This window comes from Cetorhinus maximus, chromosome 35 (genome assembly GCF_964194155.1).
Source record: "Cetorhinus maximus chromosome 35, sCetMax3.hap1.1, whole genome shotgun sequence".
Lineage (NCBI taxonomy): Eukaryota > Metazoa > Chordata > Chondrichthyes > Lamniformes > Cetorhinidae > Cetorhinus > Cetorhinus maximus.
In genome coordinates this window covers 490917-512028 of record NC_135913.1, presented here as the reverse complement: position 1 = coordinate 512028, position 21112 = coordinate 490917, and the positions used below count along the sequence as shown (strand labels likewise).

Genomic DNA, 21112 nt, shown 5'->3' with positions numbered 1-21112 from the left:
AATGAGTTATGAGAATATGAGATGCAGAAGGATGTGATTGCACTGGAGGGGGTGTCGAGGAGATCCACCAGGATGTTGCCCGGGCTAGAGCTTTTCAGCTGTCAAGAGAGACTGGAGAGGCGAGGGTTGTTTTCCTTAGAGCAGGGAAGGCTGAGGGGGGACCTGATAGAGGTATACAAAATTATGAGGGCATATATAAGGTAGGTAGGAAGAAACCTTTCCCCTTTGCGGAAGTGTTAATAACCGGGGCGGGCAAGAGGTTTAGAGGGGATTTGAGGAAAAATCTGGCCCTTTGGCCCATCGTGCCCATGCCTGCCATCAAGAACCTATCTATTTTAATCACATTTCCCAGCACTTGGCCCATAGCCCTGTGTGCTATGGCATTTCAAGTGCTCATCTAAATACTTCTTAAACGTTGTGAGGGTTCCTGCCTCTACCACGCCCTCCAGCAGTGTGTTCCAGATTCCAACCTCCCTCTGGGTGAGAAAATGATCCTCAAAGCCCATCTGCCCCTTACCTTAAATCGATGCCAATATAAGAGCTCACATGCCCACACGCTCGTCCTTGGCCTGCTGCATTGTTCCAGTGAAGTCCAATGCAAACTGGAGGAACAGCACCTCATCTTCCGATGAGGCACTGTACAGCCTTCCGGACTTAACATTGAGTTCAACAGCTTCAGATCATGAACTCTCTCCTCTATCCTCACCCCCTTTTTCTAATCCCCTCTTTATCTGCATTCATTTTTACTTTTTATCCACTTATTTTCATTTTTATTCGTGTATGTGTGGTTTTATCCCTTTTTATCCCCACTTCTAACCCATTTTCTATCCTTTTCCCCCCACCACTACCGCCTCCCCTCACCCCATCCCCTACAGGCCCACCTGTTATTTGTTCCATGTTGTCCTTTCACACAATGCCACCCTTGTTCTGCTATTATCACATTCTGCTTTCTGACCCTTTTTATTTCAGCACTAACCACTACCATTAACACTCCCTTTGTCCTTTAGTTCATGACATCTTCGTCAATCTCTCCTTTGCCCCCTTGACATCTTCGTCAATCTCTCCTTTGGCCTTCTATCCAGCTCCACCTGCCCCACCCCACCTTAAACAGTATAAATTTCATCACATTTTTACTTCTCTTCAGCTCTGAAGAAGGGTCATGCGGACTCGAAAGGTTAACTCTGTTTCTCTCTCCACAGATGCTGCCAGACCTGCTGAGCTTTTCCAGCATTTTCTGTTTTTGTCTTAAATCTATGCCCTCTGGTTATTGACACTTCTGACAAGGGGAAAAGTTTCTTCTTATCTTCCCTATCTATGCCCCTCATAATTTTGCGTATCTCTATCAGGCTCCCCTCTCAACCTTCTCTGCTCTAAGGAAAACAACCCTAACCTATCCGGACTTTCATTGGGCACATATTTGCACTTACCGAAAAGTTAGCTCACCATGATCATTTTTTTTCATTCAATCAGTCAGCACTCCCCCAACCAAAAAATAGAAATAAAAATGAAAGAGAATTTAATGGATGGGAAGCGGGCTTTGGGCGGGAAATGGACGGGTTAGGATTTGTGAAGAGCAATTGTGATTGGATTTAGCGATGGTATTGGGAATGGGTGCGTGAGAGGAACCCGCTGAACGGATGTATCACTGCAGAAAGAAATGCAGAATTTGAGCGATGCAATGTTCGCTGTCAGCCAGTAAAGGTCGCTGTGCGAAGCATCGCTCAGAGCCCGGATAGCTCAGTCGGTAGAGCATCAGACTTTTAATCTGAGGGTCCAGGGTTCAAGTCCCTGTTCGGGCGTTGCTTTTAAACCCGGGTTATCGATTCTCATGGAAATCATGGTATCTCGGAAACATTTCGTCTTTGATATAATTTAAAAATTTGCGGTATGCCGATTCTATTTTAAGTGGAAGGTGTTTTTTTTTTGATGTTTTAAGGTACGTTGAATGGTATTTTTGAAATGATCAATTTTTATTTTTATCCAGCCCAACAAACACGGCTATTTCAAGCTGATCTTTCCTGCTGTCCAAATAAAACTCATTAACATGTTCCATTTTATTCCATGACGCTCAAATGTCAAGTGTAATACATTTTATGATCCTTTCTGAATTCGTTTTGAAACTTTGATGTTTTGAAACGGTAGCTTTTAATGAAATTAAAAACAGAAAATGCTGGAAAAACTCAGCAGGCCTGACAGCATCTGCGGAGAGGAATACAGTTAACGTTTCGAGTCCGTATGAATCCTGAGTTCTTCCAGCATTTTCTGTTTTTTATTTCAGATTTCCGGCACCCGCAGTACTTTGCTTTTATCTGAGCTTTTAATAACTGCTTTGAAGCGTAAGTTGCGGTTTTTTTTACTGACAAATTTTGCATTGCCAGTGGCAACAGGTAACTCCACCATTACCTGCAATTACCCGGCCAAGCCACACACACCATCTTCACTTGGAAGTGCGTCGCTATTCCTGCACAGTTGTTGGGTCAACAGCCCAGAGCTCACTTCCGAGCAGCACAATAGGCGCACCTACGCCGCAAGGACTGCAGCGGTTCAAGAAGACGGTTCACCAGCACCTTCTCAAGGGTATTTAGGGATGGGCAGCAGCAGCCATCCTGTCGAGGAGCAGGGGAGTAATATCTGATGTCCTGGGTTTGTTCCTCAATTAAGATAACAAAAGCGCATTGTCAAGCCAGGATCACATTGCTCCTTGTGGGATCTTGCTGTGTACAAATCGGCCGCTGTGCCTCCAGCGTTACTACAGTAGGCACACTTCAAAATCATTTAATCACCTGTGATTTGGGATATGCTCGTGTCGTGAAAGGTGCTAAACCAATTCAAACCTTTACTTCTTCTTCACCGCAGATGGTGAAAAGCTTGTAAAAGGAGGTAGGAGTTGGTGAGCATTTCAAAGAACGGACGAGATGTGGAGATGTTGTGGGAGGGTTTTCCAGAGCTTTGATCCCAGGCAGGCGATGACACGGCCATCAGAGTTAGAGTGATTAACATCAAGGATACCCAAGACCCCAGAACAAGATGGGAATTGTTTTCTTATTCACGGGACATGGGCATCACTGGCTAGGCTAGCATTTATTGCCCAACCCTAATTGCCCTTGAGCAGGTGGTGGTGAGCTGCCTTCTTGAACCACTGCAGTCCATGTAGTGCTGTTAGGGAGGGAGTTCCAGGATATTGACCAGGCGACAGTGAAGGATACATTTCCAAGTGTGGATGGTGAGGGGCATAGAGGGGAACTTCCAGGTGGTGGTGTTCCCATGTGTCTGCTGCCCTTGTCCCTCTAGATGGTTGCGGTCGTGTGTTTGGAATGTGCTGCGTAAGGAGCCTCTGAGTTTCTGAAGTGCATCTTGTAGATGATACATACTGCTGCTACTGTGCATCGGTGTTGGGGGGAATGAATGTTTGTGCATGTGGTGCCAATCAAGTGGGCTGCTTTGTCCTGGATGGTGTCCACCTTCTTCAGTGTTGTGGGAGCTGTACTCATCCAGGCAAGTGGGGAGTACTCCATCATACTCCTGGCTTGTGCCTTGTAGATGGTGGGCAGGCTTTGGGGATTCAGGAGGTGAGTTCCTCGCTGCAGGATTGGTAGCCTCTGACCTGCTCTTGTAGCCACAGCATTTATATGGCTAGTCCAGTTCAGTTTCTGGTCAATGGTAACTCCGAGGATGTTGATAGTAGGGGTTTTAGCGATGGTAATGCCATTGAAGTTCAAGAGGCAATAGTTATATTTTCTCTTGTTGGAGATCATCATTGCGAGGCACTTGTGTGGCGTGAATGTTGCTTGCCACTAGTGAGCCGAAGCCCAGACTGTCCAGGATATTTGGACAAGGACTGCTTCAATATCTGAGGAGTCACAAATGGTGCGGAATAATCATCAGCAAACATCTTCACTTCTGACCTTATGATGGAAGGAAGATCATTGATGAAGAAGCTGAAGATGGCTGGGCCTAGGACACTACCCTGAGGAACTCCTGCAGTGATGTCCTGGAACTGAGATGATTGACTTCCAACAATCACAACCATGTTCTTTCGTGCTAGGTATGACTCCAACCAGTAGGGAGTTTTCCCTCTGATTCCTATTAACTACAGTTTTGATAGAGTTCCTTGATGCCACACTCTGTCAAATGCGGCCTTGATATCAAGGTTAGTCACTCTCACCTCACCACTGGAGTTCAGCTCTTTTATTCATGTTTGAAATGACTGACTTAGGGAGTTATGATGGATATAAGGACCTTGTTTAAAAATAAATCATTGCAAAACCCAGGAATTTCTCCAAGGAGAGCCAATGTAGGTTATAGGCAACACAGGCGGTGATTTTATGGGACAGGGTCGGCAGAGATTTGGATGATCTCTAATTTTGGAGGGTAGAGTATGGACGGTCGGCGTGGAGTGCACTGGGATAGTCAGGTCTAGAGGTAGTAAAATCATTGCTCAAGGCCGCAGGATCAGATGAGTTGTAGCAGATGGGGTGTTGGGCATTGCGGTGGAGGTGGAAATAGGAGGTTTTTGTGGTGGCGCAGATTCATGGTGAGAAGCTCATCTTGGGATGAAGTGCGAAATCAAGTATGTGAACAGCCTGGTTCAAGCTCACACAGCTTTCACAGCGAGAAGGGTGGTGTCAGAAGCTGGGATAGGGGAGCTTGTAACAGAGACCAAAGACAAGGAGGGAATTTCCTCTCATTCAGTACTGGATATTGGATAAGCAGTTTGATAAAGTGACAATAGTTGTGGGGCCGGGAGAGTTAGCGAGGAGGAGTTGAGCGTCATCGCCGTACATGTGAAAAAATTATAATGTTGTTGAGGGCCAGCATCTCAATGACAAATAGGAATGGGTCAGGGACAGGTCCCTGAGTGAATCCAGAGGCAATGGTGCGGGAATTGGAAGAGAAACCATCGATTATGATACTCTGGATATGCTTAGATTGGTAAGTACGGAGCCATGCTGGCTACTCAATATTTTATTCATCATCTGCACATCTAAAACCTTTTAATGTTTCTTTTTGTGTTCCTAGATAATGAGAATATGTTTGTGTAAATGCACCTGAGCCGTGCGAATATCAGCTTTTTAACCTGGGGCTGCAAGGTAAAATTCCTTGTCTGCTGCCCATGTCTTTCTAGTGGGGCTGAGAGAGAATAGATTAATTTAAGGGGGATCTAGACAAGTATATGAAGCAGAAAGGGAGAGGGTTAGGGTAATAGTTTCAGGTGAGAAAAGATGGGAGGAGACTCGAGTGAAGCATAAACGTTGGCAAAGGCTGGTTGGACAGAATGGTACACCATCCAGGCCAAAGCAGCCCGCTTGATTGGCATCTCTGTCACAAACATTCACTCCCTGCACCACGGGCGCATAGTGTGTACCATCTACAAAACGCACTGCAGGAACTCACCAAGCCTCCTTAGACAGCACCTTCCAAACCCACGAGAACAAACCCATTCGCATTATCTAGGAACACAAAAGGAAATATTAAAATGTTTCAGAAGTGCCGACATAAAATAGAGAGCGCTGATTGGAATAAGGGCATGAAAGGTCAAAAAGGATAATAGCCCAAGTAAGGACAGTGATGCGACAGGAATATTAAATGTTTATTGTCCATTGGTATTTACCAGTGGCTCGACACCCCACCTGCTTCAACTGATTTGCTGCTGGAAGCCTCAGCAATGATTTTGCTACCTCTAGACTAGACTATCCCAATGCACTGCTCGCCAACCATCCATATTCTGCCCTCCATAAATTTGAGGTCACTCAAAACTCCGCTGCCCGTGTCCCATAAAATCTTGTCCCATGTACTCGATGACCTATGTTGGTTCCCCCTTAAAGCAATGCACAGATTTTAAAATTCCTTTTAGAAACCAGTTATTTAAATAAATCACACCTCCCGAAGGCAGTAATTTCCCACAATGTCACCAACACCCGAATACTCCAAGAGATCTGCACTCATCGAATTCTGAACGCTTGAACAGCCCAGATTTTAATCGCTCCAACACCGATAGCCATCACTGGCCCTGAACCAAAACCCCGGAATGACCTCCCAAAACCTCTCCACATCTCTTCCGGTTGTTCAAATGTTAATTTCAACCTATGTCTTTGGGCAAGCTTTTCAGCAATGCTGTGTTAAAGACATGCATTTGTATAGCACCTTTCACAACAGTAGGGCATCCCAAAGCTCTTTGCAGTCAATTAAAATAATTTGAAGTGCACAGCGTGCTTAATGTGGTAATATAGGACTCTCTGCAACCAATTTGTACACAGCAAGCTCCCAAAAAACAACCATGTGATCATGGCCTGGTCGTCTGTTTTTGCTGTGTTACTTACTCAAAGGGTGTACATAGAACCCCAGGTATTACTCCCCTGCTCCTCCTCACAATGGCGCTGTGGGAACTTTTGCACATTTTTCACAAAAAAAACACAAGTCCACATCTTTAAGCAGTGTCAGTGGGTGGAAAGTAATGTTGTCATTCAAAATGGTGACGCGGGAATCACTGGCTGGGCCAGCATCTGTTGCTCATCCCCAATACCCTTGAGAATGTGGTGCTAAGCCAGCCCCTTGGACTGCTGCAGCCCACGTGGTTTAGTTACATCCACAGGGCTGTTCGGAAGGGAGTTCCAAGGATTTACACGAAACAGGGAATTGAATCCAACAACTGTGAAGAAACGCCGATCGAGTTCCAAACCAGGGCGGTCTGTGGTTTGGAGGAGAATTGCAGGTGCTGATGCTCCAATGCATCCACAGTTCTTGTCTTTGGTGGAGTTTGCGAGTTTGGAGGTTGCCACGGAACTTCGGAGTTGCTGCAATGCATCTTGTAGATGGTGCAGCACAACTGCCACTGAATGAAAAATTTGTCAACGAAAACTACACTTAATTGACACTTTAAAGCAAAGCCATGATGAACAACCGCTTCAAAACATCAAGCTGCCTGCAAAGCTTCAAAATAAATTCAGAAAATGTTATTAAACAAATCATATTTGAAAATTAAATTTCATGGATGGAATTAAAAGAGGTTAATGAGCTTTATTTGGGAGCAGGGATGATGAGCTTCGCAGAGCCGTGTCACCTGCGGCTGGATGAAGAGAAGGAGAAATAATTTCGCGAAAAACGCAATTAAAAATAGCTTAAAATATCGCAGCAGAAAACGCTTTCCCTTTCACGTTCACATAGAAGCAGCATATCGCAAATCATTAAAATATCTTAAAGAGATGAAAGTGAATTAGCCGGGACAGAATGGTAAGCATGAGAATAGAAAATTCAGATTTAAAAGCATCGCCCGAACAGGGACTTGAACCCTGGACCCTCAGATTAAAAGTCTGATGCTCTACCGACTGAGCTATCCGGGCCCTGAGCGCTGTTTCGCACAGCGCCCTTTACTGGCTGACAGTGAACATTGCATCGTCCAAATAGTGCATTTCCTTCTGAAGTGTCCCAAATCTGTTCATCGGATTTCTGCCACACATCCTTTGTCGCTACCCTCCACCCACCCCCTCTCCCCCCACACAGACTTGCTTCATAATTACTCTCCACATTTCCTCACCTTTGCACTTCCCGCCAGTCCCCGAGCCGCACTGTCTCATTTTGCCTGTTTTTTTGGAGGGTGTTGGGGGCTCCCTGATTGAAAGCAAAAAATTGATAATATTGAGTGAACCGCCAGCTGAAGGTGAATGAAAACACTTCCGCAAAGAAGCAAGGAGGTGGCCGATTAGGAAATCCTTCCAAATCGCAACACTGAAGAAAAGGTGCATCAGACGGAACACATTGATAAACTCCATTCTCAGGGCCAACGTTGACACAACCGCCGGGTTCCATAGTGTAGTGGTTATCACGTCTGCTTTACACGCAGAAGGTCCTGGGTTCGAGCCCCAGTGGAACCAATGTTGCATTTTGGCCACGTAAATGGCAACTGAAATTCCACAAGGATGATTGTGAAAAGCAGCTGGTCCTCACTCGGCCCCCTTAATGTGTTCCTCACAGCCAGCAAGCTAAATGAAAATCTCTTTCCCAAAATACAACATTTAATAAGGGTGCAGTATATTCACTCAAATGCTGTCCCATTCTGCTTCGGGCGCCGAATATATTTGATACTCTTCCATCTTCTTCTTTAGTAAGCATTCCATTATTTCTCGTACCACTGATGTTCAACTGCCTGGTCTATAATTCTCTGGACATGTTCGATCAAGCTTCTTAAATATCGGAATTACACTTGCATCCGCCAGTTGTCTGGCACTACACCTTTGTCTAATGAATTGTTAAATATGAGTGGGAGGCTTGTGCTATCTCTTCCCGAGATTATTTTAAAACGTCTGAATGGAATACATCTGGGTCGGGGGCTAAATCCTCTTTGAGTTTGTTTAAACTAGTCAGTACCTGCCCTTTCCGTTTTTAATCGCTGATCTCATTGCTTGTCCCAACATTCAATATCATGTCGGCCTGTTTTACCTCACTGATAAATACAAATCAAAAATAATTAATTAACATTCCTGCCATGTCTCTCTGGCTACTTCGGGTATTTTCATTCCCATTCTGAAGTGGTCTTATTCCAATCACCGCCCTCCATTTTATTACTACGCATCTAAAACCTTTTAATATTTCCTTTTATGTTACTAGATAATGAGAATGTGTTTGTGTAAATGCACCTGAGCCGTGTGAATATCAGCTTTTTAACCTGGGGCTGTAAGGTAAAATTCCTTGTCTGCTGCCCATGTCTTTCTAGCGGGGCTGAGAGAGAATAGATTAATTTAAGGGGACAAGAATATGAAGCAGAAAGGGAGAGGGTTAGGTTAGTAATTTCAGGTGAGGAAATATGGGAGGAGACTCGAGTGAAGCATAAACGCTGGCAAAGGCTGGTTGGACAGAATGGTACACCATCCAGGCCAAAGCAGCCCGCTTGATCTGATCCCAGTCACAAACATTCACTCCCTGCACCACGAGCGCACAGTGTGTACCATCTACAAAACGCACTGCAGAGACTCACCAAGCCTCCTTAGACAGCAACTTCCAAACCCACGAGAACAAAGCCATTCACATTGTCGAGGAACACAAAAGGAAATAAAATGGAGAGCGGTGATTGGAATAAGACCATGAAAAAACAGAAAGGATAATAGCCCAGGTAAAAGGACAGTGATATGACAGGAATATTAAATGTTTGTTGTCAATTGGTATTTACCAGTGGCCCGACACCCCATCTGCTTCAACTGATTTGCTGCTGGAAGCCTCAGGAATTATTTCGCTACCTCTAGACTAGACTATCCCAATGCACTGCTCCCCGACTGTCCATATTCTGCCCTCCATAAATTTGAGGTCACCCAAAACTCCGCTGCCCGTGTCCCATAAAATCTTGTCCCATGTACTCGATGACCTATGTTGGTCCCCTTTAAAGCAATGCACAGATTTTAAAATTCCTTTTAAAAACCAGTTATTTAAATAAATCACACCTCCCGAAGGCAGCAATTTCCCACAATGTCACCAACACCCGAATACTCCAAGAGATCTGCACTCATCGAATTCTGAATGCTTGAGCAGCCCAGATTTTAATCTCTCCAACACTGATGGCCATCACTGGCCTGGGACCAAAACCCCGGAATGACCTCCCAAAACCTCTACACATCTCTTCCGGTTTTTCAAATGTTAATTTCAACCTATGTCTTTGGGCAAGCTTTTCACCGATGCTGTGTTAAAGACGAAGGCAAGACTTGCATTTGTATAGCACCTTTCACAACAGTAGGGCATCTCAAAGCTCTTTGCAGTCAATTAAATTAATTTGAAGTGCACAGCGTGCTTATTGTGGTAATATAGGACTCTCTGCATCCAATTTGTGCATAGCAAGCTCCCAAAAAACAACCATGTGATCATGGCCTGGTCGTCTGTTTTTGCTGTGTTACTTACTCAAAGGGTGTACATAGAACCCCAGATATTACTCCCCTGCTCCTCCTCACAATGGCGCTGTGGGAACTTGTGCACATTTTTCAGAAAAAAAAACAAGTCCACATCTTTAAGCAGTGTCAGTGGGTGGAAAGTAAAGTTGTCATTCAAAATAGTGACGCGGGGATTACTGGCTGAGCCAGCATCTGTTGATCATCCCCAATACCCTTGAGAAGGTGGTGCTGAGCCAGCCCCTTGAACTGCTGCAGCCCACGTGGTTTAGTTACATGCACAGGGCTGTTCGGAAGGGAGCTCCAAGGATTTACACTGAACAGGGACTTGAATCCAATAACAGTGAAGAAACGGCGATCGAGTTCCAAACCAGGGCGGCATGTGGTTTGGAGGAGTAATTGCAGGTGCTGATGCTCCAATGCATCCACTGTCCTTGTCTTTGGTGGAGTTTTGCGAGTTTGGAAGTTGCCACGGAACTTCGGAGTTGCTGCAATGCATCTTGTAGATGGTGCACAACAACTGCCACTGAATGAAAAATTTGTCAACGAAAACTACACTTAATTGACACTTTAAAGCAAAGCCATTATGAACAACCGCTTCAAAACATCAAGCTGCCTGCAAAGCTTCAAAACAAATTCAGAAAATGTTATAAAAGAAATCATATTTGAAAATTAAGTTTCATGGATGGAATTAAACGAAGTTAATGAGCTTTATTTGGGGAGCAGGGATGCTGAGCTTCGCAGAGCCGGGTCACCTGCGGCTGGATGAAGATAAGGCGAGATAATTTCGAAAAAAAACGCAATTAAAAATAGCTTAAAATATCGCAGCAGACAACCCTTTCCCTTTCACATAGAAGCAGCATATCGCAAATCTTTAAAATATCTTAAAGAGATGAAAGTGAATTAGCCGGGACAGAATGGTAAGCATGAGAATAGAAAATTCAGATTTAAAAGCATCGCCCGAACAGGGACTTGAACCCTGGACCCTCAGATTAAAAGTCTGATGCTCTACCGACTGAGCTATCCGGGCTCATGCCCCAATTGAGTACAGCGCCCTTTACTGGCTGACAGTGAACATTGCACCGTCCAAATAGTGCATTTCCTTCTGAAGTGTCCCAAATCTGTTCATCGGATTTGTGCCACACATCATTTGTCGCTACCCTCCGCCCACCCCCTCTCCACCGACACAGGATTGCTTCAGAATTACTCTCCACACATCCTCACCTTTGCACTTCCCGCCAACCCCCGAGCATCACTGTCTCATTTTGCCTGTTTTTTTGGAGGGTGTTGGGGGCTCCCTGATTGAAAGCAAAAATTGATAATATTGAGCGAAGCGCCAGCTGAAGGTGAATGCAAACACTTCCGCAAAGAAGCAAGGAGGTGGTCGCTTAGGAAATCCTTCCAAATAGTAACACTGAAGAAAGGTTGCAGCAGACGGAATACATTGATAAACTCCATTCTCAGGGCCAACGTAAATGGAGCGACGGAGCGACGGGTTCCATAGTGTAGTGGTTATCACGTCTGCTTTACACGCAGAAGGTCCTGGGTTCAAGCCCCAGTGGAACCAAGGCTGCATTTTGGCCACATAAATGGCAACTGAAATTCAACAAGGATGATTGTGAAGAACTGTTGGCCCTCACTGAGCCCCCTTAATGTGTTCCTCACAGCCAGCAAGCTAAATGAAAATCTCTTTCCAAAAATACAACATTTAGTAAATATATTCACCCTAATGCTGTCCCATTCTGCTTCGGGCGCCGAATATATTTGATATTCTTCCATCTTCTTCTTTAGTAAGCATTCCATTATTTCTCGTACCACTGATGTTCAACTGCCTGGTCTAGAATTCTCTGGACATGTTCTATCAAGCTTCTTAAATATCGGAATTACACTTGCATCCGCCAGTTGTCTGGCACTACACCTTTGTCTAATGAATTGTTAAATATGAGTGGGAGGCTTGTGCTATCTCTTCCCGAGATTATTTTAAAACGTCTGAATGGAATACATCTGGGTCGGGGGATTACTCCTCTTTGAGTTTGTTTAAACTAGTCAAAACCTGTCCTTTTCATTTTTAATCGCTGATCTCATTGCTTGTCTCAACATTCAATATCACATCGGCCTGTTTTACCTCACTGATAAATACAAATCAAAAATAATTATTTAACATTCCTGCCATGTCTCTCTGGCTACTCCGGATATTATCATTCCCATTCTGAAGTGGTCTTATTCCAATCACCGCCCTCCATTTTGTGGCTGCACATCTAAAACCTTTTAATTTTTCCTTTTCTGTTACTAGATAATGAGAATATGTTTGTGTAAATGGACCTGAGCAGTGCGAATATCAGCTTTTTAACCTGGGGCTGCAAGGTAAAATTCCTTGTCTGCTGCCCATGTCTTTCTAGCGGGGGGTCAGAGCGAGGATGCGAGAGAATAGATCAATTTAAGGGGGATCTAGACAAGAATAAGAAGCAAAAAGGGAGAGGGTTAGGTTCGTAGTTTCAGGTGAGAAAAGATGGGCGGAGACACGAATGAAGCATAAACACTGGCAAAGGCTGGTTGGCCAGAATGGTACACCATCCAGGCCAAAGCAGCCCGCTTGATTGGCATCTCAGGCTCAAACATTCACTCCCTGCACCACGGGCGCACAGTGTGTACCATCTACAAAATGCACAGCAGAAACTCACCAAGCTTCCTTAGACAGCACCTTCCAAACCCACGAGAACAAACCCATTCACATTATCCAGGAACACAAAAGGAAATATTAAAATGTTTCAGAAGCTCAGACATAAAATGGAGAGCGCTGATTGGAATAAGACCATGAAAGATCAGAAAGGATAATAGCCCAAGTAAGGACAGTGATATGACTGGAATATTAAATCTTTGTTGTCCTTTGGTATTTACCAATGGCCCGACACAACCACCTGCTTCAACTGATTTGCTGCTGGAAGCCTCAGCAATGATTTTGCTACCTCTAGACTCGACTATCCAAATGCACTGCTCGCCGACCATCCATATTCTGCCGTCCATAAATTTGAGGTCACCCAAACCTCCGCTGCCCATGTCCCATAAAATCTTGTCCCATGTACTCGATGACCTATGTTGTTTCCACCTTAAAGCAATGCACAGATTTTAAAATTCCTTTAAGAAACCAGTTATTTAAATAAATCACACCTCCCGAATGCAGTAATTTTCCACAATGGCACCAACACCCGAATACTCCAAGAGATCTGCACTCATCGAATTCTGAATGCATGAGCAGCCCAGATTTCAATCGCTCCAACACTGATGGCCATTACAGGCCCGGGACCAAAACCTCGGAATGACCTCCCAAAACCTCTACACATCTCTTCCGGTTTTTCAAATGTTCATTTCAACCTATGTCTTTGGGCAAGCTTTTCAGCAATGCTGTGTTAAAGACGAAGGAAAGACTTGCATTTGTATAGCACCTTTCACAACATTAGGGCATCCCAAAGCTCTTTGCAATCAATTAAATTAATTTGAAGTGCACAGAGTGCTTAATGTGGTAATATAGGACTCTCTGCAACCAATTTGTACACAGAAAGCTCCCAAAAAACAACCATGTGATCATGGCCTGGTCGTCTGTTTTTTCTGTGTTACTGAAAAGGTGTACATAGAACCCCAGATATTACTCCCCTGCTCCTCCTCACAATGGCGCTGTGGGAACATCTGCACATCTTTCCCCCAGTAAAAACAAGTCCATATCTTTAAGCAGTGTCAGTGGGTGGAAAGTAAAGTTGTCATTAAAAATAGTGACGCGGGGATCACTTGCTGGGCCAGCATCTGTTGCTCATCCCCAATACCCTTGAGAATGTGGTGCTAAGCCAGCCCCTTGAACTGCTGCAGCCCACGTGGTTTAGTTACATCCACAGGGCTGTTCGGAAGGGAGTTCCAAGGATTTACATTGAACAGGGACTTGAATCCAATCACAGTGAAGAAACGGTGATCGAGTTCCAAACCAGGGCGGTCTGTGGTTTGGAGGAGAAATTGCAAGTGTTGATGCTCCAATGCATCCACTGTCCTTGTCTTTGGTGGAGTTTTGCGAGTTTGGAAGTTGCCACGGAACTTCAGAATTGCTGCAATGCATCTTGTAGATGGTGCACCACAAGTGCCACTGAATGAAAAATTTGTCAACGAAAACTACACTTAATTGACACTTTAAAGCAAAGCCATGATGAACAACCGCTTCAAAACATCAAGCTGCCTGCAAAGCTTCAAAATAAATTCAGAAAATGTTATTAAACAAATCATATTTGAATATTAAGTTTCATGGATGGAATTAAAAGAGTTTAATGAGCTTTATTTGGGGAGCAGGGATGTTGAGCTTTGCATAGTCGTATCAGTTGCGGCTGGATAAAGATAAGGAGAGATAATTTCGAAAAAAACGCAATTAAAAATGGCTTCAAATATCGCAGCAGGAAACGCTTTCCCTTTGACACAGAAGCAGCATATAGCAAATCTTTAAAATATTTTAAAGAGATGAAAGTGAATTAGCCGGGACAGAATGTTGAGCATGAGAATAGATAATTCAGATTTAAAAGCATCGCCCGAACAGGGACTTGAACCCTGGACCCTCAGATTAAAAGTCTGATGCTCTACCGACTGAGCTATCCGGGCTCATGCCCCAATTGAGTACAGCGCCCTTTACTGGCTGACAGTGAACATTGCATCGTCCAAATTGTGCATTTCCTTCTGAAGTGTCCCAAATCTGTTCATCGGATTTGTGCCACACATCCTTTGTCGCTACCCTCCGCCCACCCCCTCTCCCCCCACACAGGATTGCTTCATAATTACTCTCCACACATCCTCACCTTTGCACTTCCCGCCAGCTCTCGACCCGCTGTGTCTCATTTTGCCTGTTTTTTTTGGAGGGTTCTGGGGGCTCCGTGATTGAAAGCAAAAATCGTTAATATTGAACGAAGCGCCAGCTGAAGGTGAATGCAAACACTTCCGCAAAGAAGCAAGGAGGTGGTCGCTTAGGAAATCCTTCCAAATAGTAACATTGAAGAAAGGGTGCAGCAGACGGAACACATTGATAAACTCCATTCTCAGGGTCAGCTGCTAAGGCAGCGCCGGGTTCCATAGTGTAGTGGTTATCACGTCTGCTTTACAGGCAGAAGGTCCTGCGTTCGAGCCCCAGTGGAGCCAATGCTGTACTTTGGCCACGTAAATGGCAACTGAAATTCCACAAGGATGATTGTGAAGAGCAGCTGGTCCTCACTCAGCCCTCTTCGTGTGCTCCTCACAGCCCGCAAGCTAAATGAAAATCTCTTTCTCAAAATACAGCATTTAATAAGGGTGCAGTATACTCACCCTCACGCTGTCCCATTCTGCTTCGGGCGCCGAATATATTTGATATTCTTCCATCTTCTTCTTTAGTAAGCATTCCATTATTCCTCGTTCACCTCGTTCAACTGGCTGGTCTAGAATTCTCTGGACATGTTCTATCAAGCTTCTTAAATATAGGAATTACACTTGCATCCGCCAGTTGTCTGGCACTACACCTTTGTCTAATGAATTGTTAAATATGAGTGGGAGGCTTGTGCTATCTCTTCCCGAGATTATTTTAAAACGTCTGAATGGAATACATCTGGGTCCGGGGCTTAATCCTCTTTGAGTTTGTTTCAACTAGTCAATATCTGTCCTTTTCATTATTAATCGCTGATCTCATTGCTTGTCTCAACATTCAATATCACATCGGCCTGTTTTACCTCACTGATAAGTACAAATCAAAAATAATTATTTAACCTGCCATGTCGCTCTGGCTACTCCGGGTATAATCATTCCCATTCTGAAGTGGTCTTATTCCAATCACCGCCCTCCATTTTATGGCTGCGCATCTAAAACCTTTTAATATTTCATTTTGTGTTCCTAGATAATGAGAATGTGTTTGTGTAAATGCACCTGAGCCGTGCGAATATCAGCTTTTTAACCTGGCGCTGCAAGGTAAAATTCCTTGTCTGCTGCCCATGTCTTTCTAGCGGGGCAGAGAGAGAATAGATTAATTTAAGGGGACAATCACATGAAGCAGAAAGGGAGAGGGTTAGGTTAGTAATTTCAGGTGAGGAAATATGGGAGGAGACTCGAGTGAAGCATAAACGTTGGCAAAGGCTGGTTGGACAGAATGGTACACCATCCAGGCCAAAGCAGCCCGCTTGATCTGATCCCAGTCACAAACATTCACTCCCTGCACCACGGGCGCACAGTGTGTACCATCTACAAAACGCACTGCAGAAACTCACCAAACCTCCTGAGACAGCACCTTCCAAACCCACGAGAACAAACCCATTCGCATTATTGAGGAACACAAAAGGAAATAAAATGGAGAGGGGTGATTGGAATAAGACCATGAAAGGATAGAAAGGATAATAGCCTAAGTAAGGACAGTGATATGACAGGAATATTAAATGTTTATTGTCCTTTGGTATTTACCAGTGGCCCGACACCCCACCTGCTTCAACTGATTTGCTGCTGGAAGCCTCAGGAATTATTTAGCTACCTCTAGACTAGACTATCCCAATGCACTGCTCGTCGACTGTCCATATTCTGCCCTCCATAAATTTGAGGTCACCCAAAACTCCACTGCCCGTGTCCCATAAAATCTTGTCCCATGTACTCGATGACCTATGTTGGTCCCCTTTAAATCAATGCACATATTTTAAAATTCCTTTTAGAAACCAGTTATTTAAATAAATCACACCTCCCGAAGGCAGTAATTTCCCACAATGTCACCAAAACCCGAATACTTCAAGAGATCTGCACTCATCGAATTCTGAACGCTTGAGCAGCCCAGATTTTAATCTCTCCAACACTGATGGCAATCACTGGCCTGGGACCAAAACCCCGGAATGACCTCCCAAAACCTCTCCACATCTCTTCCGGTTTTTCAAATGTTAATTTCAACCTATGTCTTTGGGCTGTGTTAAAGACGAAGGCAAGACTTGCATTTGTATAGCACCTTTCACAACAGTAGGGCATCCCAAAGCTCTTTGCAGTCAATTAAATTAATTTGAAGTGCACAGCGTGCTTATTGTGGTAATATAGGACTCTCTGCAACCCAAAAGCTCCCAAAAAACAACCATGTGATCCTGGCCTGGTCGTCTGTTTTTGCTGTGTTACTCAAAGGGTGTACATAGAACCCCAGGTATTCCTCCCCTGCTCCTCCTCACAATGGCGCTGTGGGAACTTTTGCACATTTTTCAGAAAAAAAAACAAGTCCACATCTTTAAGCAGTGTCAGTGGGTGGAAAGTAAAGTTGTCATTCAAAATAGTGAGCGGGGATCACTGGCTGAGCCAGCATCTGTTGCTCATCCCCGATACCCTTGGGAAGGTGGTGCTGAGCCAGCCCCTTGAACCGCTGCAGCCCACGTGGTTTAGTTACATCCACAGGGCTGTTCGGAAGGGCGTTCCAAGGATTTACACTGAACAGGGGCTTGAATCCAATAACAGTGAAGAAACGCCGATCGAGTTCCAAACCAGGGCGGTCTGTGGTTTGGAGGAGAAATTGCAGGTGCTGACGCTCCAATGCATCCACTGTCCTTGTATTTGCTGGAGTTTGCGAGTTTGGAAGTTGCCACGGAACTTCGGAGTTGCTGCAATGCAGCTTGTAGATGGTGCACCACAACTGCCACTGAATGAAAAATTTGTCAACGAAAACTACATTTTGTTTACACTTTAAAGCAAAGCCATTATGAACAACCGCTTCAAAACATCAAGCTGCCTGCAAAGCTTCAAAATAAATTCAGAAATGTTATTAAACAAATCATATTTGAATATTAAGTTTCATGGATGGAATTAAAAGAGTTTAATGAGCTTTATTTGGGAGCAGGGATGATGAGCTTCGCAGAGCCGTGTCACCTGCGGCTGGATGAAGATCAGAGAAATTTCGAAAAAAACGCAATTAAAAATAGCTTAAAATATCGCAGCAGGAAACGCTTTCGTTTTCACATAGAAGCAGCATATCGCAAATCTTTAAAATACGTTAAAGGGATGAAAGTGAATTAGCCGGGATAGAATGTTTAGCATGAGAATAGATAATTTAAGTATGAAAGCACCGCCCGAACAGGGACTTGAACCCTGGACCTTCAGATTAAAAGCTGATGCTCTACCGACTGAGCTATCCGGGCTCATACCCAAAGTGAGCACAGCGCCCTTTACTGGCTGACAGTGAACATTGCATCGTCCAAATTGTGCATTTCCTTCTGAAGTGTCCCAAATCTGTTCATCGGATTTGTGCCACACATCCTTTGTCGCTACCCTCTGCCCACCCCCTCACCCCCGACACAGGATTGCTTCATAACTACTCTCCACACATCCACACCTTCCCACCAGACCCCGAGCCGCACTGTCACATTTTGCCTGTTTTTATGGAGGGTGTTGGGGGCTCCGTGATTGAAAGCAAAAATTGATAATATTGAGCGAACCGCCAGCTGAAGGTAAATGCAAACACTTCCGCAAAGAAGCAAGGAGGTGGTCGCTTAGGAAATCCTTCCAAATAGTAACACTGAAGAAAGGGTGCAGCAGACGGAATACATTGATAAACTCCATTCTCAGGGCCAGCTGCCAATGCAGCGCCGTGTTCCATAGTGTAGTGGTTATTACGTCTGCTTTACACGCAGAAGGTCCTGCGTTCGAGATTAAGTGGAACCAATGCCGCGTTTTGGCCACGTAAATGGCAACTGAAATTCAACAAGGATGATTGTGAAGAACAGTTGGCCCTCACTCAGCCCTCTTCGTGTGTACCTCACAGCCAGCAAGCTAAATGAAAATCTCTTTCCCAAAATACAACATTTAATAAGGGTGCAGTGTATTCACCCAAATGCTGTCCCATTCTGCTTCGGGCGCCGAATATATTTGATATTCTTCCATCTTCTTCTTTAGTAAGCATTCCATCATTTCTCGTACCACTGATGTTTAACTGCCTGGTCTATAATTCTCTGCACATGTTCTATCAAGCTACTTAAATATAGGAATTACACTTGCATCCGCCAGTTGTCTGGCACTACACCTTTGTCTAATGAATTGTTAAATATGAGTGGGAGGCTTGTGCTATCTCTTCCCGAGATTATTTTAAAACGTCTGAATGGAATACATCTGGGTCGGGGGCTTAATCCTCTTTGAGTTTGTTTAAACTAGTCAATACCTGTCCTTTCCATTTTTAACTGCTAATCTCATTGCTTGTCCCAACATTCAATATCATGTCGGCCTTTTTTACCTCACTGATAAATGCAAATCAAAAATAATTATTTAACATTCCTGCCATGTTGCTCTGGTTACTCTGGATATTATCATTCCCATTCTGAAGTGGTCTTATTCCAATCACCGCCCTCCATTTTATGACTGCGCATCTAAAACCTTTTAATATTTCCTTTTGTGTTCCTAGATAATGAGATTATGTTTGTGTAAATGCACCTGAGCCGTGCGAATATCAGCTTTTTAACCTGGCGCTGCAAGGTAAAATTCCTTGTCTGCTGCCCATGTCTTTCTGGCGGGGCTGAGAGAAAATGCATTAATTTAAGGGGACAAGCATATGAAGCAGAAAGGGAGAGGGTTAGGGTAGTAGTTTCAGGTGAGAAAAGATGGGAGGAGACTCGAGTGAAGCATAAACGCTGGCAAAGGCTGGTTGGACAGAATGGTACACCATCCAGGCCAAAGCAGCCCGCTTGATTGGCATCTCAGGCTCAAACATTCACTCCCTGCACCACGGGCGCACAGTGTGTATCATCTACAAAACGCACTGCAGAGACTCACCAAGCCTCCTTAGACAGCACCTTCCAAACCCACGAGAACAAACCCATTAACATTATCGAGGAACACAAAAGGAAATAAAATGGAGAGGGGTGATTGGAATAAGACCATGAAAGGATACAAAGGATAATAGCCCAAGTAAGGACAGTGATATGACTGGAATATTAAATGTTTATTGTCCGTTGTTATTTACCAGTGGCCCGACACCCCACCTGCTTCAACTGACCTGCTGCTGGAAGCCTCAGCAATGATTTTGCTACCTCTAGACTAGACTATCCCAATGCACTGCTCGCCGACTGTCCATATTCTGCCCTCCATAAATTTGAGGTCACTCAAAACTCCGCTGCCTGTGTCCCATAAAATCTTCTCCCATGTACTCAATGACCTATGTTGGTCCCCTTTAAAGCAATGCACAGATTTTAAAATTCCTTTTAAGAACCAGTTATTTCAATAAATCACACCTCCCAAAGGCAGTAATTTCCCACAATGTCACCAACACCTGAATACTCCAAGAGATCTGCATTCATCGAATTCTGAACGCTTGAGCAGCCCAGATTTTAATCTCTCCAACACTGATGGCCATCACTGGCCTGGGACCAAAACCCCGGAATGACCTCCCAAAACCTCTACACATCTCTTCCGGTTTTTCAAATGTTCATTTCAACCTATCTCTTTGGGCAAGCTTTTCAGCAATTCTGTGTTAAAGACGAAGGCAAGACTTGCATTTGTATAGCACCGTTCACAACATTAGGGCATCCTTAAGCTCTTTGCAGTCAATTAAATTAATTTGAAGTGCACAGAGTGCTTACTGTGGTAATAAAGGACTCTCTGCAACCAATTTGTACACGGCAAGCTCCCAAAAAACAACCATGTGATCATGGCCTGGTCGTCTGTTTTTGCTGTGTTACTCAAAGGGTGTACATAGAACCCCAGATATTACTCCCCTGCTCCTCCTCACAATGGCGCTGTGGGAACATCTGCACATCTTTCCCCCAATAAAAACAAGTCCACATCTTTAAGCAGTGTCAGTGGATGGAAAGTAAAGTTGTCATTCAAAATAGTGACGCTGGGATCACTGGCTGGGCCAGCATCTGTTGATCATCCCCAATACCCTTGGGAAGGTGGTGCTGAGCCAGCCCCTTGAACCGCTGCAGCCCACGTGGTTTAGTTACATGCACAGGGCTATTCGGAAGGGCGTTCCAAGGATTTACACTGAACAGGGACTTGAATCCAATAATAGTTAAGAAACGGCGATCGAGTTCCAAACCAGGGCGGCCTGTGGTTTGGAGGAGTAATTGCAGGTGCTGATGTTCCAATGCATCCACTGTCCTTGTCTTTGGTGGAGTTTTGCGAGTTTGGAAGTTGCCGCGGAACTTCGGAGTTGCTGCAATGCATCTTGTAGATGGTGCACCACAAGTGCCACTGAATGTAAAATTTGTCAACGAAAACTACACTTAATTGACACTTTAAAGCAAAGCCAT

The 21112-nt window shown here is 44.4% G+C and overlaps 7 non-coding genes across 7 annotated transcripts; 4 read left to right on the top strand and 3 right to left on the bottom strand.

The window, feature by feature from the left end:
- The first annotated feature begins 1726 nt into the window (after positions 1-1726).
- On the top strand, positions 1727-1799 carry trnak-uuu (transfer RNA lysine (anticodon UUU)). Its single transcript has one exon. It is a non-coding gene; the product is annotated as a tRNA-Lys (tRNA).
- A 5468-nt stretch (positions 1800-7267) lies between these two features.
- On the bottom strand, positions 7268-7340 carry trnak-uuu (transfer RNA lysine (anticodon UUU)). The gene has a single exon. It is a non-coding gene; the product is annotated as a tRNA-Lys (tRNA).
- A 458-nt stretch (positions 7341-7798) lies between these two features.
- trnav-uac (transfer RNA valine (anticodon UAC)) lies at positions 7799-7871 on the top strand. Its single transcript has one exon. It is a non-coding gene; the product is annotated as a tRNA-Val (tRNA).
- Positions 7872-10826: 2955 nt separating this feature from the next.
- Positions 10827-10899, bottom strand: trnak-uuu (transfer RNA lysine (anticodon UUU)). The gene has a single exon. It is a non-coding gene; the product is annotated as a tRNA-Lys (tRNA).
- Positions 10900-11363: 464 nt separating this feature from the next.
- On the top strand, positions 11364-11436 carry trnav-uac (transfer RNA valine (anticodon UAC)). Its single transcript has one exon. It is a non-coding gene; the product is annotated as a tRNA-Val (tRNA).
- A 2992-nt stretch (positions 11437-14428) lies between these two features.
- Positions 14429-14501, bottom strand: trnak-uuu (transfer RNA lysine (anticodon UUU)). The gene has a single exon. It is a non-coding gene; the product is annotated as a tRNA-Lys (tRNA).
- Positions 14502-14959: 458 nt separating this feature from the next.
- On the top strand, positions 14960-15032 carry trnav-uac (transfer RNA valine (anticodon UAC)). The gene has a single exon. It is a non-coding gene; the product is annotated as a tRNA-Val (tRNA).
- Positions 15033-21112: the final 6080 nt, after the last annotated feature.